Consider the following 15,630-nt stretch of genomic DNA (forward strand, 5'->3'; position numbering starts at 1 on the left):
ATTTTATCTGCTTATCCCTATATAATTTATCAAATGTAAGGTCAGCTTTGGTTACGTCGAACGAGAACGTTCTAGGCTTTATGTTTCCATCTTTTATGGGCTCATCTTTGCCCGATGGTCTAGGCTTGGCCATTATAGGACAAGTATATGTATCTCCTTTGACCAATTCGGCCAAACACATTTCGGCCTGATCGTATGACTCGTCGTCGTTAGTATGAACGTCAAAATTTGGGTCTTTGTAATAAGTCCCTTTACTAGAATTTTTCATTTGTTCTTCCTCTCTTATCAGTCGCTCATACCTAATCACATTCGCACTCAACTGGAAAAGGTCAGGAAATTTCTTGTCATGTAATCTTTTTTAAATCAAAGCTCAAGCAGCCCTGAGCGATTTTGACAAATTCTTTTTCGGGCAGAGATACAAAACACTTGCTTCTTGCTGTTTTGAACCTTTGGAGAAAACTTTCTGCCCATTCGTTTGGCATTTGACGTAGATTTGCCAAATCAGCCAAAGTGACTTCAGACTCAGTTTTATAAAACTGAGCGTGAAACAATTGTTCCAATTCTTGCCATGTTTGAACAGAGTTCGCTGGCAAGTTGATGAACTAGAAGAAAGCTACTCCTGTTAACGAACTAGGGAAAAGCCTCATTTTATGGTAATCGGTTACATCACCACTTTGCAATGTGAATCGCCCTATGTGTTCTAGAGTAGACACCTCTCCTAAACCGGTAAACAGTGAGAACTCTGGCACTTTATACCCTCTAGGCCATGGATATGCTTGGTCTATCCAATCAGGATATGGCTTTGTGTACGTCGACCTAATGACGGGACGCACCCCAAAAGCCATCTGATCCTGTACGATTTCCATAATCTGGTTCCTCAACATGACGTTGGGGTCATATGGAATTCCTACAGGTTGGTTAACCGGTTGATTTGCATGAGGCCTGATGTTTGGTCCTTGATTGGCAACAAAATTACCATGATTAGGGCCATTACCATTAGCCTGAACATCTATTCCCTCATTAACACGTGGAATATTCTGTCCATTGTTCAGGACATTATCTCTTATGTTTGGATTACCTCCCAAGTTAGGCATACTACTACCATTGTTCTGATTTGGCACTGTAGTACCCCCTTGGTTTGAAGTAGAGGGACCGGAAACCGGTTCTACCCCTTGATTCGGATTTAGGACCGAGGGATTATTTCCCACAATTGTCCTAGTTTGAAAGTGATTTGTAAGAGGTATAGCCGGTTGACATATTTGGCGTACTAACTTATTCATTGTTTCGTTCAACGTGTTTAGTTGTTTGGCCATGTTGTCATAGTGTACATTCCCATTTTGTGTAAATCTTTCCATATTATGAATACTTCGAAGATTTACCTGTTCAACGACGTCTTGTGTGAGTTCTCCAAGTAATGCACGCATGGTTCGATGACTCAACTCCGTCATTGGTTCGTAACGACTATTACTGTTCTGATTCTGTCCATCTGTTCGTGGAGAGGCATGCTGCTCCTCATATCGCTCGATCACAGACTGGATTCCTCCCTGACTTGCTGCTTCCTTATCGGATCTCTGAGGCATATTGTTTCACCTTTTGTACTTTCAACACCGAACACCACGGTCCCACCGGGCGTGCCAAATTGTTTCGCGTGGGTTAGTCGCTAACAATTAAAAAGGATCAGACGATTGTGTATGGGACAAACCTCTTGAGACAAAGTCCCAAAAAGGGGTATTCTTTTATTGGCGATGACTTTACAATTGGAAATTAAAAACAATGTGCCTCTAAGGGGCGCAAGCACACGAGTTACTGAAAGAAAAGTGTTTAAATCTAAGCTTAGGAAATGAAAATTACATGTTCTCTGTTCGAGAGTTTTTGATTCGATCCTTTGCTCTATGTTTTTTTCTCCCTTTTATATTTCACAGACAATCTCTTTGTGATCAACCGTCTAAAAATTGCTTGATCGTCCTATAACTGCCCCCTTTCCTCATAATGGCCAACTTGTCATGAAAACTACCTTTGTTTAACTGCTGCCATTACTCTTCGTCGTTCAACCGCTTTCGATTGAATTCCTTGAATCGTGGAACGTGATAGGGCTGTTTTAATAACTGCTTTGATAACGGCACGTCTTGATAACCACAACGCTTTATATTTGTTAAGACCTTGGGCGACTTGAAGGTTTGGGCGAGAATAGAGTAATAGCTCTGGGCGACTGTATGGCACTCCATTTGCTCAGATTCTGGGCGACTTGTAAACTTGGGCGATGGCGTTACCGCGTTCTTGGGCCTCCTTATTTGGGCCTTCATCTTGATTTGTTTGATTGGGCTTCGTTCTTTGGGCTATCTGATTTGGGGATCCTCCAATTGGGCTTCACTCCTTGGGCCGTTCGATTTGGGCTGAATTTTTTATGTGTTAACAGGATCCATCCAGTTTTCTTCATACTCAATGTTCTTCACCTCGGCCCAGCCTTGAATGTTGGGTTTTCGTAGGACTTGCACGTTCGTTGCCCCGTGGTAGATTTCTCAGGCTTTTTGATGCGAGCCTTATCAATGTATCTGTCCTCTTATTATTTTTTCGTGGGACCTTAGTCATCTAAAAACTTGTGAATTTCCTTTGTAAATCCCTTACTTTCATCAAATATGCCGCCATCTTTCCATCTTTCACTTCAAACTCCCCCAACACCTGTCTAACTATTAAATGCGAGTCACTGTAAACCTCTACTGAAGACACCCCTTGCCTAGCCGCTGATCTAAGCTTGTCATCACTGCCTCATACTCAGCATCGTCATTGGTAGCAGGGAACTTAAAGCGTAGTGAATATTCCAATTCTTTAGAGTTCGGTTCGATCATTATGATCCCTGCTCCTGATCCTTCTACACTCGAGAAACCGTCCACAAAAGTCTTCCAATCCATTTTTTGCCCTTCTAGTGGCATGGTGAGCTCGACGATGAAATTCGCTAGAGTTTGTGCTTTGATGGCCCTCCAGGGCCTAAATTTGATGTCAAACTCACTCAATTCGATCACCCATTTCTATACCCTCCCAAATGTCTCTGGTTGATGTAGGATCATTATGATCAATGCAAGAACCAGTTGCTCGGTGATGCTATATCTCGTCTTTGCGCCCTTGAGGACTAAGCTTACGTAGTAGACTAGTTTTTGTGCCTTTGGCAATTCTTTCATTAGTACTGCGCTGATTGCTTAGGGGCAAACTACGTCTCCCAAGCACGGGCTGGTCAAAATTGGATGTTGTTGTAGTGACTGCTTCAAGGATTCCAGTAATTCTTTGCACTTCTATATCCACTCGAAATTTATAGAGCCCCCTATGGCTTTGAAAAAATGGTAACATTTATCCACCGCTTGACTTATGAAACGGTTAAGGGCATCTATCCGTCCTGTCAGCCGCTGGACCTCCTTTTTGCTAATGGGGCTCTTCATTTCTAGTATTGCCTATATTTTGTTGAGTTTTTCCTCAATACCTCTCGGGTGATCATGAAGCCTGGGAACTTCCCACCGGTTATACCAAAAACACATTTCTCCATATTGAACTTTAAGTTATTTTGTCGAGCTACATCAAACACATTCTGTAGACAAGCCACGTGGTCCCTGGCCCTAACACTTTTTACTACCATGTCGTCGATGTAGGCCTCTATGATATTCTCGATCAGTTCCCGGAAGACCTTATTCACCATCCTCTGGTAAGTTGCCTCCGCATTTTTTAGGCTGAATGGCATGGCCATGAAACAATAGGTCCCAAAATCCCTGATAAATGACATCTTTTTTTGGTCGAACTCGGCCATAAAGTTTTGATGATATCATGAGAACGCATCCAGGAAGCTGAGCCTTTCATGTCCTGATGTGACATCGACTAGGTGGTCGATTCGAGGAAGCGGGAATGAGTCCTTTGGGCATGCCTTATTTAGCTCGGTGTAATCCATGCACATGAGCTATTTCCCATTAACTAGCACGATGTTGGCTAGCCATTCGGGGCACCGCACCTCCCAAATGAAACCAGCTTGTAATAATTTTTCCACCTCCACTTTAACTATTTGCCTTTCGGGGGCGAGGTTCCTTTTTTCTGCTTCACTGGTTTGACTCCTGGTAGGACGTCTAGGCGATGTTGTATGATTGCTAGGCTGATCCCAGTAATGTTGCCTGAGCTCCATCCGAAAACGTCTAGATTATCTACCTGGCATTTCTTCAACTTCTTCTTTTCGTCAAATTCCAACTTGGCCCCAATGCTGAACTTCCATCATTCTAATACGGAGATCTTTTGAATCATGTCAAGTGGTTCGATCCGCCCTCTTGGAGGCTCAACATCTAACATCTTGACCAATGGTGCTCCTCTGGCTGATATACTATCGACATAATATCTCATGGATGTTTGTTATCTCCTCGCACACAGTTGATTTCCTGTTGGTTGGGAATTTCATGACTAGGTGAGAGGTTGAGGGAATGGCCCCGACTGCGTTCAGCAGTGGCCGACTGTAGATTGTATTGTAGGCCATATGGGATTTTGACAACTAAGAAGCTCGCCACAATCACCACAGTGGTCGGATATGTGCCTAGCGTGACTGGAAGTTCCACAGTCTCCTCTAGAATTACCGTGGCCTCTCCATAACCTTGTAGGGGATGGTTCGGTTGAATCTGGCCAAATATTATTGTAAAGATTTGTTCTTCTCCCAGACGACCTGCATCAAGCCAATGGTTGTCTTCCTTTTCCTCTTGCTAATGAGGAAGTAGGCTAAAAAGCTCCTGGAGAGTATACTAAACGTTCAGATAGCTGGGGGCTAATGTCCCCATCTGGTCTCTAGCTTCTTTCCTGAGGGTCAGGGGGAAGGACTAGCACATCACTGTATTCGGTGCTACATAGAGCCTCATTAAATCAACGAAGGTCTAAAGGTGGTCAAGCGGATCCGTGACCCCATTGCAAGCTTCTATCATAGGTTGCTTGAAACCCTTGGGTAGATGGACTGCCATAATTTCAAGTGCATACGGGTCTTTTTCCAAAATCATCTGCATACGCTTGTCCTTTCTCCTAGGTATTGCATCATTGATCTTCTGTATCATGATCTTCTCCATCCTTCACTCCAAAACTACCATGGGCAACGAGGTCTGCATGGCCGTCATCCCCGGAGTCGCCAAGCCTGCCATCATCGGTTGGATGATAGGTGGGGCTTCTACGTGTGTCCCCTGGGGTGGTGGCATGGCCTCCGTTGAGTGTGACGATGGGAAGGTGGCTTTTTTCATTTGATTATGCAAAAGGGTCATCATCGCCTCCAACCAGGTCTCTAAGGCGCTGAATTGACTTTATGTCACATATTGTTGTGGTGGGGACGGTGGGTCGGGGCCCCTTGCAACTGACTCTGACTCCGTCTCCGCCACAGTTGTCTTTAAGAGTGTATCACTTCTTCTTCGTCTTCTTGACATAGTTTTTGTGTTCAGCGGAAGAAATTTCCACAGACGGCGCCAATGAAATGGTGGTGGAATAATACCACTTGATCTACCCGATGGCCTTTAGCGTTCTTGCTATTCCGACGGAAGTGTGTAACCTGAAAAGTGAGGGCGGGACTTTCTCCCTCGTTTTACCTCCGGTGTGAAAATCAATATACATGTTAGGAGAAATAAGGACATAATTCAAATGGCTGAATAAAATGCAGTCATCCATACTTGTATCGCCCTCGGGGTGTATTTATAGATGTTGGAAGTCGAGTGAGAGCTAGGTGGTTGTAGTGTCACTTGTCCTCACGTCGGCCTTCCTATTACCCCCACATTCTGATTGGGAGTCTTAATTTTCCGTCCGGAGGTTGTGCCCATGGTAATCGCCATGTAACATTGTCAATTCATCAGAGATTTTATGACAAAGTATTGAGATGACCCTATAAATAATTTCATGCCGATCGACGGTCTCTCGTAGAGGTAGAGCACCTGGGAGAGCCGACGATCTCGCGTAGAGGTAGAGCATCCTCAGTGGGTAGACGATCTAGCGTAGAGGTAGAGCGCCCATGAGGGGTCGATGACCTTGTATAAAGGTAGATCGTCCATGGGGTTGATGGCCTTGGGTAGAGGTAAAGCTCCCATAGGGGGTCGATGGCCTGGTGTAGAGGTGGAGTTCCCATGAGGGGTCGATGATCTCGTGTAAAAGCAGAACACTCTCGGGGGTCGATGGGCTCATGTAGAGGTAGAGTTCCCACAAGGGGTTGATGGTCTCGCGTAGAGGCAAAGCGCCTATGAGGGTCGATAGCCTCGTGTAGACGTGGAGCTCCCATAGGGGGTCGATGACCTTGCGTAGAGGTAAAACGCCCATAGGGTGCCTCCGGGGGGTCGATGGCCATGGGTAGAGGTAGAGCGCCCATGGGATGTCGATGGTCTCGCGTAGAGGTAGGGCGCTCATGGGGGGTCGACGATATCGCGTAAAGGTAGAGCACGCATGGGGGTCGACGGTCTTGCGTCAGCGTGTAATGCCTTGCCTTGCTCGTTATTGTAGGCGATTGGCTACGCCATCCAATATCAACATGGAAACAATCTCGACCGCCTTGGCAATTGACAAAGATAAGAACAGCTAAGATGCCGTCAAATGGGCCGTCGAAAATATAGATTTTAAGGATAAACAAATGGAAAATGCCAAATAAACATCATGGTTGATACAATAGATGACCGTGCCCTCACATGCCGAGGTGGGTCCCGCCTAAATAAAATAATCCCAATCCCCCATGTGTGTGTGTTGTGTCAACCCCGATGTCAACCATTGTGGCTAAGTAGCTTGGTCCTAAACAAATTAATATACTATTCAAAAATTCATTTTTCGCGTCAAAATGGGTCTCAAACAAGGACTGAATCTCCGTAGGTATTGCATTCTTTTTTAATTTGAATATCAAGGTGTCGATATTTCATTTAATTGTGATGATTAATTTATATTGGCTAAAAGNAGGTATTGCATTCTTTTTTAATTTGAATATCAAGGTGTCGATATTTCATTTAATTGTGATGATTAATTTATATTGGCTAAAAGTTACCAATTATGAGATTCAAGGATAAGTTATAATATTTGTTACTTAAAGCAATACGTAACCGATAATGATTTAGGGTTTGTAAACTAGGCCTTTGCATTTCTATATACCGTTGAAAAAAATCCTGTTCTAATTGTATTTAAGGATTTTTATTCTATTGTGCCCATATCATTTTAATTTTTACCTAAATAAGAGTTTAACCTTTGTATAATTCTTTGTGATTTACTAACTCTTGATTGAAGTGTATACTTCTATTGTTTATTGAATTGACTTTTCCATTGAGTTTTCTAATTTGATTTAGGTCTAATGCAGAGGATATTGTTCCTAAAGAAGGTATGGCGCCAACACAAACTGAACAACAGTTCTTTCTTCCCTATCGAGGGTTTTGTGCTCGAAAGAGGGTCACTACAGAACCTTTCAAACTTAAATTATGCTTACCAATTCCGAGTAAAATTAAGTTCTCTTAATGGAGTTTTTGGTTTAAATTTATTTCTTGATTAAACAGTAGGTATACAAAATGAATCATTACGATTGGCTTGTTGAAATGATCATTTGTACTAACAAGAAGTTTGGAATAGACCAGATGATATTGAACATGACGTACATACTATGGAACTTGTCAATTTTTTCTAGTAGATAGATTACCTATTATGCTTAATTTCACAATTTTAATGACTTCAGATTTGTGCAAAGGAGGTGATTCTCAATTCCGTTGATGTTGCAAATGCACTTGTCCAGTATATCAGCGAAAACTTTATAACCGACATTGTCCTTGGTGCTTGTAGCCGGAGTCCAATAGCAAGGTATTCTTCATTGTATCTTTGGCGTTTCATGCAAATGTTCAACCTGCTAGATTAATGGTCATCGGGCAGACTATGCTTTGATCACAAGTAGATGGGAACTTGAAACTTGGATATCATTTCTTGATCCAGTATAATAGATTTAGGCTTAAATATTTTAGGAAATTATATCCTATATGGTACCTGATGAGGTCTAAGACCTATCTGATTTCTTTTTTTCACCAATTGCTCAATATTTCTTTGTCGTCTATTATCAGGGCATTTAAAAATACAGACATTTCCAGCTATTTGGGAAATTCAGCATCTGATACCTGTTCAGTATATGCAATATCAAAGGTAAGAGTACTGAAACTTAAATCAGTCAGTCAACCATTCACGCCTAACAGTTCAAGGAAGTCACCTCACTCCAGATGCTCACCAGATATCCCAGCTTGTGAAGATTTTCATCAGTAAGTTGAGATATCCATGGTTCTTTTTTCAATTGGGTAAAAACTGGACATACCTGATTTATGTATATTTTTATTTTGGTAATTTGCTTTAAACAGTATATCTACTTTCCCAGCAAGTGTGATGTGTTCATACTGATTTCTAACATTCAGGCACAGGGAGCTGGAGAAATGCTGCCTCTGAGATATCATCTTTGTAGGGAGGAAGTGACCTAAGATCCCTGGACAGTCCTAAAGACATGCATCCAGAGAGCAAGAATGCTTTGCCTTCAAATTTAGTGAATAGTAACAGAGAGTATCAGCAGACAACCACAACGGAGAGGCACTTCGGCATCGGGACTCCACCTGACAATAACAGTGAATATTTGACACCAAGGGAAAGCTTCTACAGCTGTAAAAACTCTTTGCCTCAACAATCAGAGACTACTAGCTTTGCATCTGTGCATAGTTCAGTGACTGGCAGCACTGAATTCATGTACATGACTCCACCCAATGGGCAGCCAGGCAACATGATATCTTCACCCCAAAAGCCAGTTGTTGATCTTAATATTCGGGTTCAATCTAAACAGGGTTTATCCCATTCGACATTTGAATCATTTCTTCATTTAGATCTTCAAAGCTTCCAATCATCTGATACCTCTGAACTTCCAGACCAGTCCCACACTCTTGATGCTTCTATGAGCTCAACCTCCTTCCAAGAAGCGGTAAGAACAAAACAGCAATGATTTATATGAGAAAAAATGATAGGGTCTCAGGGTCTGAATTTATTGATATTATATGCTTTTGGCCATTCCTCTATATTTTCAAGTCATCTCAAGTTTATTGACCATGCTGGATCAAAGAACGAGTCTCTTGAAATGAATTTGGTTATAAAGAAAATTGAGGCAGCTATATCAATTTATCAGAAATTAGAATTTGATGTGGCGGCCCAAGCTTAAAGATAAGCATCGGTAGATATATTTGTGCTATAAGCCTTTGATGTTGTTCTTAACTTGATTGTTTCATTACTAGACGAAATCAACTAAATAGTTTCAGTATAGTCATGTGTACTGCAGAATTTAAGTTAACATATTGATTTTCGATGCACGTGGTTTCTACTTTTTTCAGAAATTGCAATCCGTATTCATATTTTTACCTTGTTAATGTAGAGCTGTATAAGGTTTAATGACATACATATATAGGGAGAGCTGGATGACGAATTGAGGAGATTGAAACTGGACTTGAAGCAAATCAAGAAAAAGTATAATGCAGCTTGTAAAGAAACAGTAACTGCTCGTGAGAAGGTAATGTACCTTTGCAGCATGCTGCACTAGTTTATTTGCATAGATGCAAACGAATAATCCTGTATTGTGTGTATGAATCACTTATTGTTTTTAGCAGGTAAGGGAGATTGATCAATGGCCATCAGATGAGGCATTCAAGTTAGAAGTCAAGGATGCTCAGAAGGCCGCAATGGATATGGTAGAGAGGGAGAAGCAAAAGTGTAAGGCTGCAGTTGAAATAGCACAAAAGGCGCAACGCATAGCAGCGTTGGAGTCTGAGAAGTGAAAGCGAGCAGAGATGAAGTTCAAACATGAAGCTGGAGAGAAAATGAAAGCCATCGATGCACTAGCACACAATGAAATTCAATGCAGAAAATACTCAATTGAAGAAATCGAAGATGCAACTAAACACTTCTCAAATTCAGAAAAAATAGGTGAAGGTGGATATTGACCTGTCTATAAAGCTACTCTCGATCACACATCTGTTGCAATTAAGATATTGAGGTCAGAAATATCAAAAGGTCAAAAATAATTCCACCTGGAGGTACTTAAATATCCATTATTCCGTTATGGCAGTTACATATATCACCATGACTCCCTTTTTAATGCATGGCCTAAGATTTAGTTGTATGGATCTCTCTATCGTCAGAACAAGAAATGGAAAATTGTCATTAATTGCAGTTAGGTTTACTGCATTGAATTATAAAGAACGATGGGTTTGTGAACATCAGGCAAGCTTTGTTTATCTTCCCATGCTAAAGAGGAAATATGCCATTTCTTTGTTTTCCTGTGAATCAACAAAGATTTCTGTTCAGATAAGGGCATGCCACCCTTTCTGTGTAACATTCTGATAATCAAATAATGCTTCTATTTATGCACTCACACTGTTGGTGAATAAAAAATGAGATTCAAACATCAGGACAATACATATCTTAAGGGCCGGCTAGTATATCCTATGCAGGCTTAAGGCTGCTAATTATCGGCCAATACTGAGATAACTATTATTTACCTAAAGACTCGAACTTTTCTTTGTTGATAGGTTCCGATTTTATCATCATATTTAAAGCACTTTTCCTAGTTCATGTTATAAGATAATAGACAAACTTTCTATGATTTTGAGAAGCTTGTGCTTACTGTTGACTTATTTTCAAATGCAATAAGATTCTGAAAGAAAAATTTCACAAAAGTTGAAGAGAGGATAGAATATCGCTCAAACAATCAAAATAAGAAATAAGATAAATTGAATCTGGATAATCATGCTCGTCTGAATGATAAATTCAGAAGTCATGTTACATATAAAGCATGCTATATTAAGAATGAAAAATCTCAAAATATAACATCTACAAACGTCAATTTTAATCTTCTGTTTATCTAATATTTCATGCTGCAGGTTGAGGTGTTGAATCGCCTGAGACATCCAAATATGGTTATCCTTTTGGGCGCCTGCCCTGAATATGATTGCCTTGTGTATGAACACATGGAAAATGGAAGCTTAGAAGACAGGCTTTACTTCAGGAACAGTAGTCCATCCATACCATGGGCAACCCTCTTTAGGATAGCTGCTGAAATCGCAACTGCCCTGCCTTTTCCTTCATCAGGCAAGGCCAGAACCCTTCGTGCATCACGACCTCAAACCTGCCAATATTCTCTTAGACAAAAACTTCGTCAGCAAAATTAGTGATGTTGGCCTATGCAGGTTGGTTCCACCTTCATTAGATGGTAGTGATACCGAATATAGAATGACGGCTGCAGCAGGCACATTCTGCTACATCGATCCGGAGTATCAACAGACCAGGATGTTAGGAAAAAAATCCGATATATACTCAATTGGTGTGATGTTGTTGCAAATCATCACTGCAAAACCTGCAATGGGTTTGACATATCACGTTGAAAGGGCAATTGAAAAAAGACAATTTGCAGAAATACTTGATCAAACGGTGAAAGATTGGCCAGTTGAGGAGGCTTCATCATTTGCAAGACTAGCATTAAAACGTTGTGAATTGAGGAAAAAAGACAGGCCAGATCTCGATTCACAGATATTGCCTGAATTGATATGACTGAGAGATCTCGGCTCAGGAAATAAGGCCAAATACGGATTTGATCATATGAATGCGCAAGATCAAAGTTTTCAAGAAAGCTTATCTTTAAGTCGGGTCAGTCATCAAAAAAATTTATTTTTAGGTTGACAGTATGATGAAATAAACATGTGTTGCAGTTCAATACAATGCAGTAATGCACTAATATAAATTCTCCTTTTTTTTAAGCAGGATGCTGGGAGCAGCAATTCTGAGAATCAATGCAAATACGCGTCTGCAAGTGGCAGCAGCTCAGTTACAACAGCGGGAATTCTCGACTAGTTCATCAGAGGCCGAGGTATATGCACCAACTAATAAAGTGTAAATTGACGAAAACTCGTAATTTTCATCCCAATAACAGACTCTAAAATATAAGATGAAAATATTTAACATAACTGATAAGACATTCTAAATTTTCTTCTTGTCAAGTATTTAGCAGCCTGCAAAGCCTTCGACAATTGAGAATGAGCTTATGCATGAAAAGGAAATAGATGCTACTTTTCTTATAACGTATTAGGCTGAGCCTAAAGGGACAAAAACAAAAGTATTTAAGAAGAGTAACTTTTAAGCTTAGCCAAACATGTCTTACTCTTGAGTAACTTTTTTTTGGTCAGGCATATGTGACAAAACAAATAAAAAAGTGAAAGTAACTTTTAGTTCGAAAACTAATTTTTTTTTTCTTTGGAAGACAAAAATGGACTTATTGAAGACAATTTTTTTTTTTTTTTTTTTTTTTTTATTNGGACTTATTGAAGACAATTTTTTTTTTTTTTTTTTTGTTCAATCTCCTTAGGTAAGTTGATGAACGAGCAAAAAATTGCAAAACTAAATTGCAATTGCTAGGCATTTATATAATTTAACTTGAATTTATTTGCGAACAAGTAATATACCAAGTCAATTATAATGGTAATTTCAAAACTAAATGCAGGCGTTAAAAATTTTCATTTACTCTTGAAAACCAGATGTCTTTGATATAGTTTAAAGTCATTGTTAACTATAAACTACCAGTGTAAAAGTTGCAGCAAAAACGTAATCAATTTTTGTGAAGTTTCAGATTTTTGGATAGCACACAACCTAGGAGTTGAATACGTTATGCATACAATTTTCCTATGTTGTATAACTTTTTCTAAAGTGTTTGATTTTGTTAAGGAAGAAATCAATTAGTAACAATTACATTAGGCAAGAGCATTATTTTTTTTATTTTTTTAGTTTTCATATATGTACATGTTATTTTTCCTATATATAAAAGAAGAAGATGAGAGGAAAAGATAACCTTCTTCTCTCTAAAGTTTATGCCAAACTCCCTCGACTGTTGCTTCTTCTTCTTCTTCTTCTTCTTCTGACTGATGGGAATCCAACAATCTCTTCCAAAAGTCCAGGTTTGATGTTGATTGAATCACACAACTATTAGACTGGGCCCAAAATCCAACGTCCATGACGGCCCACTCCAAGAAGATCTTCGCTTTACCCAATCAGTCCTAATTTGGTTGCTGGCATTTGGCACTTTGCTTGGGTCGCCCCTTCAGGATTCGAAGCTGTGACATGGGTTTGCTCTAATACCAATTGATGGGGACTCAATCTTCTCTCCCAAAAGCCCAGGCTTGAGGGTGATTGAATCCCACAACTATTAGGCCATAACACTGACCTTTCTTTTCTTTTTTAACCATATTCTTTTTTCATCAATTGTGAGTCTTAGTGTCGTTGTTGAAAATATGGTTTTTGACGTTCGATGATTGAGAAATTGCGAGATGTGGCTACCGATTGTCTATTCTCGTCGTGTCTGTGGTGATTGTCGAGTGGGTTTTTGGTGTTAGGTTGAGTTTTCTATGGTGATTTTTGGACCAATCTAAGTAAGAAAGCAGGTCAAATATTGCAACAATGATTGGCAACGTTGCGAGCAGAAAGGCGACGCTGGGTCGAGATTTTGTTTTTTAAGCCATTTTTTCTTCCCTTTTATTTCTTTCAACCACTATTGGGTGCTTGAGTTGATTTTTTGTTGTGCTTACTCTTTTTTTAATTATTGGGCATGTTGATGTGGGTTTAATTAGTATTGGTTTATTATTGGGATGTTGATGTTGGTTTGTGTGCATCTTTAATTTTGGTCCATTGATGTTGGTTTAATTTTGTTGGGATGATTTGTGAATAGTATCAAGACATGCATGACAGAGACGTTCAATTTGACTGGACCCATGACACATGAAAAGTTGAATGAAAGAAATTACACTTATTGTGATAGGTGTGTCGAGGTCTTCTTGTGAGGTAAAAATTTATTTAACCACTTGATTTTAGACAAGCCGTCTGACAAATCCCCATTAGGTGACTTTGTAATGACTGATTCTACTCTCAACGATCTATGGGATTAAGAAGATAATGCAATCATTGGACTTATGATCAGTAGTATTAAGCCTTACATTGGGTTTTCATCTCTATACGTCAACAAAAAGCAAATTTGGAAGCATCTTAAACATATATACTTTGGAATTGGGAATGTTACTCTAATGAATGAGAGGTGTAAACAATATTTTGGGTGTGAGAAAGTAGGAATATGCATCAACCTCTCTCTCTTGACTTTAAGGTTATGGAAAAATAACGGGAAGACATTGATGTTGTTAAATTTTTTTATTGATCTTCCACTAGAGTTTGAAGTTGTCTGGACACAGATATTAGGTCAAAAAGAACTCCCCAATCTTCAAGAGATATTATTTCGTATTCAGCATTCTACTCTCTTCGATAGTACACCTAGCAAAGATCGTTTTGCTTTTATTGCTTGGGATGGTTCATTCAGGAGTAGATGTAGCGGTTGAAGTGGACGTGGTGTTAACTCTTGGGGTGGACGAGACACTAGAAGCAGTGGTCGTTTGGGAATTCATAAACCTAAAAAATGTACTCAATGTGGTCATACATGTCACTTCGTTGATCATTGTCAGGACTTACATGACAAACTATTTGGTTCTGCCAATCAGGTCTCATCTAATGAAGACCATAACCTTGTATCTGGACCGATGACTAACTCTAGCTCAATACAAGGATCTGATCTCTTATTTGTACCACGAAATGAGTATGCTGGATTTTTAACTCATAAACAGGCTACTTCAACTTCTACGGCCACACTCCTTCTATCAGGGTTCTTAATGTCTATTGTCATCCTCTCATAATCCATGGATTATCGATTTCAGTGCAACTGAACACATGATTAATTCTCTACTTCTCTTTTTGATTATCATCCCGTTACTTCTTTCACACGTGTCACTCTTGGTAACGGTTCTAGACTAGTGTTGTAGGCTTGGGTAATGCCAATGCCAATTCTAATCCTAATCTTAATATTAATCTATCGATTGTCGTTCATGTTCTTAGCCTTTCCTTTAGATTATTATTTATTAGTAAAATTACCACATCTCTTCAGTGCTTTATAATATTTTATCCCTCATTGTGTGTTTTTAGGGTCTCAAGACGAAGATGATGATTGGTGTGGAGCATGAAGTTGGAGCCTTGTATTTCTCTCATCCTCAAGCTCTAGAGTCTTCTGCTTCACCTATATAGTGGCATTACCATCTTGACCCTTATCTATCCACTTTAAAACGTTAAGTTGTGAGTCTTCATAATGTGTCCTCCATTGAATATGAAGCTTGCAGTTTAGCAAATATCACAATGTGTCTTTTCCTTTACGAACTAGTAGTAGTGTTTCTAGTTTATTTGAGTTAGGTCATTCTGATGTTGGGGACCATCAATATTTCTTCTAATAAATTTCAATATTTTATCAATTTTGTGGATGATTATTCTTGTATGACTTAGTTGTTCTATTTTGAATTACGTTTTATCTTTTAAGTGTTTCGTACTTTAATCAAAACTCAATTTAACAAAAAAAATCCCTATTTTTTGTTCTGAGAATGCCAAAAATTATATGTCAGTGTCTTTTACTATCTATTTATCTTTCAGAGGCGTTACTCATCAAACATCTTGTGCATATACTCCACACCAAAATGAAGTTGTAGAACGTAAAAATCATCATTTATTAGATGTTATTCGTGTTCTTCTTTGTCATAT

At 39.6% G+C, this 15,630-nt stretch overlaps 1 pseudogene; it reads left to right on the forward strand.

The window, feature by feature from the left end:
• The first annotated feature begins 7,004 nt into the window (after positions 1-7,004).
• On the forward strand, positions 7,005-15,347 carry LOC111367818 (annotated as a pseudogene).
• The last annotated feature ends 283 nt before the right edge of the window (positions 15,348-15,630 follow it).

The sequence above is a fragment of the Olea europaea genome, chromosome 18, assembly GCF_002742605.1.
Source record: "Olea europaea var. sylvestris chromosome 18, O_europaea_v1, whole genome shotgun sequence".
In the NCBI taxonomy this organism is placed as follows: domain Eukaryota; kingdom Viridiplantae; phylum Streptophyta; class Magnoliopsida; order Lamiales; family Oleaceae; genus Olea; species Olea europaea.